Below are 2,696 nucleotides of genomic sequence, written 5' to 3'. Positions count from 1 at the left end.
TAGAAATTTATAATTTCTAATTAAGGTGGACATCATATATTTGATACAATGATATCATCTATTTATTTCTGAGATTACATTATAAATGATCTAAGTACTAACACCCCTTAGATTTATAAAAGCTGATAATGGATATGGGCTTAATGAGTGGATACCCATCAGGTTAACCCATAGGGTATAATGGGAACCCTATAAGTTAACACATAAGGAAGGTTGTGGTCCCCAATACATCAAGTCACAAATAGTTTTCTCCTCCCCCCATCAGAGAGAAAATGAAGGTCCCAAAATGAATTAAGGATTTCATTAAGGAAAGTCATCATATCAAAACTCTCTCAAAAAGTATATCAAAGGAGTAGACTAGAGAACATGGATTCAGGTATGACTTTATATGTTTTATATTATGTGTGAGATTCATGAGATTCAAGATCCTAGGATTGGTATTTCACCAATCATCATGAAATATCTAACAAATTGTTCATTGTTATTTATTATAAAGCCAAGAAATTATTGACAATAAAATCTACTTTGACAAAAAATGCATCAACTAATTTTTCAAACTATTGATCTCATGTATCTCACTGTAGATACAAATTAGTAAAATATATTCATGCATACTGCACCATTTCTTTATGGTGCAGATAGAAGATTGGAAATCTGTAGTCTGAGTCTCTTATGTAGTATTGGGGAGCATATCTATTGAAAGGGTTGACCATAGTGAATGATATTAAATTTTTGACATTACACCCCTGATATGAGACCATGATGTACCTTGTATAATTATATTCCTCACTTGTAAACTAAGAAAGTGTCACTCATAATATATGATTGAAGTGTTGGTCACCAAATTGAAGAACAAAGAACCAACAAAAATATAGCAATGGAGTAGTAATTGCTACTGGAAATTTTGCAGAAATGATATTGGAAATATATAGTAGTTATAGTCCACATGTTTTATCATTTACCATTTCAACAAGTTCTCCACTCAAATGATTTATTAAATTAAACTAGACTTTGAAAGGACATGCTAAAATTAAATTAAACTAGACTTCAACTATTGCATTCATCATGTTCTAAACTTCTTTCATACCATGCTCCATTAAAGTTTGCAACAATTACAGATCTGTTCATATCATGCTCCCTCATGACATTAGTAACAAATCCTTGTAGTAACAGATATGTTCATATCTTCTATGATGGCATGTGTGGTTGAAAACAGTGATAAATCTTTATGTTTGGTGCGACGGTGGTTCTGGTGCGGTGGTGGTGTGACGACGACAATGCTACAAGAACTCTTTTCTGCAACATAAAACACAAAACATTTTAACAACTTCAGTTTGCAATTGATGCTAAAAGCTATAAAAAATATACAATCTCAAAAAGTTTAAATTAGAAACTACAACATAGTAATACAAGTTGTAAAAGTTGAATTATTAGGTAACTTTTCTGCCACATGCAACTATAGCTTAAAAATTCATATTAACATATTTACGCAGTAGCTTATAAGTCATAGTACAATATTCTGATTGTTTAGAGATTGGTATGTGATAGTAAATTAAACAAGATAAAATAACAATTACCAGTTACTTATTAGGAGATTGAGAAGTCAATAGTGTAGTTTTTTTTTCCTTTTGTTTGGACAATTTCGCAAGTCATGATTAGTTCCACCACAATTAGGGAAATGATAACGGCGAATCTTTGTTGCAACTTCAACTCCTCCTTTTGGTCTTGATCCTTTTGGTCGACCTTTTGTCTTAAAAGTGATGGGATTCTGAATATCACATTCATCCTCATTTCTATGACCATGTTCCAAATCAATTGTTGGTTCTATAACCTCAACCGACATGCCTTTTAGCAAATAAATAACCCTATCTAACTCTTTAGTAGCTACTTCAACTCGATCTTTTGTCTTCAAAGTTTCAACTTCTAGGCATTGTACTATAGACTTAAACTCAATGGAGGAGTTATCATTGCAATTTATTATGTGACTAGATTGTGGGATTAATGAACTTTCTCTTCTTCATCGAGAAGGAAGGTATTTTTGCGGAAGACAAAAAAAATCATTCTTCACCAACACTCGAATAGCATGTCTACATAATATCCCAGAAAACTCAAATTCTTTACATGAATAATTAATTGATTCTTGTTCATATATCAACCTTATCAGACAACCTCCATCAAGCTTGGTATGATGTCACACCACATAAGACTCATTGTCAATTTCAGTTGCTGAATATTTTAAAGACAACTCAATCTCATGTTGGAGCAACTGAAAAGCATGGGGTGTGAGTATAGTTGCAGCATGTTCCTCAATGGGGAAACTAGTTTTAATATGAGGATTATGATACTTTTGATATATTCTTGCTTCTTCTCCAGCTTGATTTCTAATATTGACAGCAACTCCAACCTAAAGAAAAACATTTTGATTATGAAAATTCTTTAAGTAAAAACTAATATACATAGAACAAGGAACGAAAGTAAGTTCATACTTGGTTTACAAAGTCCAGCAAACTCGTTTTGACATCCAAGAATTTTTTTAATATATGAATTTATAGATTCTGAACGTCCAGTTGTTGTCATTCCAACGAAAAAGTTGTCCTTCAAATAAGCCAAAGCCCAAAATTGACGATGAGAATACAACGAGTCAATATGTTGATCTTTATTTAGGTCAATATTGTCAACCATTATTTTCCATCGTC

This window comes from Lupinus angustifolius, chromosome LG17 (assembly GCF_001865875.1).
Source record: "Lupinus angustifolius cultivar Tanjil chromosome LG17, LupAngTanjil_v1.0, whole genome shotgun sequence".
Lineage (NCBI taxonomy): Eukaryota > Viridiplantae > Streptophyta > Magnoliopsida > Fabales > Fabaceae > Lupinus > Lupinus angustifolius.
The sequence above is the reverse complement of the archived record's forward strand: the minus strand, read 5'-3'. Positions refer to the sequence as shown.